The 928-nt window shown below is 39.2% G+C and overlaps 1 pseudogene; it reads right to left on the bottom strand.

The window, feature by feature from the left end:
• Positions 1-256: 256 nt before the first annotated feature.
• Positions 257-680, bottom strand: LOC114709669 (annotated as a pseudogene).
• Between the last annotated feature and the right edge of the window lie 248 nt (positions 681-928).

The raw sequence follows: 928 nt of genomic DNA, 5'->3' as shown, positions 1-928 counted from the left end.
CACTCGCAATTTGACTCAATAGGAAAGGTTTGGGTTATTATTTATTGTTGAATAACAGCAAAATAAAATAAAATGATAATAATAATCTTCTTGGGATTTATTTATTTACTACAAAATATTTTAAAATAAAATGAAAGCTTGAGTGCACAGCTTAACACATGCCTAACAGTGTATTAGCACTTGACATTGGATTTTTTTTTTTTTTTTTTGCAGTTTTTGTGGTTTTATTTAAACACAAAACACAGAGGCAAGCCATCTACTCGTTTTCTTCGCTGCGTAGCCTGGCGTTGGAATTGGTGACTCTGATGGCCAGCTGTGCTGCTTTTTTTCACAATGGCCTTTCGGTTCTTGGAGGAAACGTTGTGAGCAATCTTAGCACAGTAAGATTTGTTGCACAGCAGCAGCACTTCCAGCTCCTTGACATTGTGAACCAGAAACTTCCGGAAGCCCTTGGGCAGCATGTGCTTGGTTTTCTTGTTGCTCCCGTAACCAATGTTAGGCATGAGGATCTGGCTCTTGAATCTTCTCCGCACCCTGTTGTCGATACCTCTGGGTTTCCGCCAGTTTCTCTTAATTTTGACCTATCAGTCTGACTGGTGCCCGATGAACTTCTTGGTCCTCTTTTTGACGATCTTGGGCTTCACCAGAGGCTGGAGGGCAGCCATGATGCCGCTAAACAGATGGCAGCCACCTTGCAGGCAGCGCCGAGGAAGAAACGACACTGGATTTTTATTAGCTTTGGTTCCAGAAAAAAAAAAAAAAAATCATAGGCTGACAATTAAAGCTATGAAAACTGGTAAAGAAATTTATACTCCATACAAGATAATGGAGAAGCTGACTTAAGGTCAAGATATGCTATTATTTTCACTTCTTTTAGGCATACCTGAAATTTTATGATACATGTGTTTTTTTTTTTTTAATGAGGATA

This window comes from Peromyscus leucopus, chromosome 22 (assembly GCF_004664715.2).
Source record: "Peromyscus leucopus breed LL Stock chromosome 22, UCI_PerLeu_2.1, whole genome shotgun sequence".
In the NCBI taxonomy this organism is placed as follows: Eukaryota; Metazoa; Chordata; class Mammalia; order Rodentia; family Cricetidae; genus Peromyscus; species Peromyscus leucopus.
The sequence above is the reverse complement of the archived record's forward strand: the minus strand, read 5'-3'. Positions and strand labels throughout refer to the sequence as shown.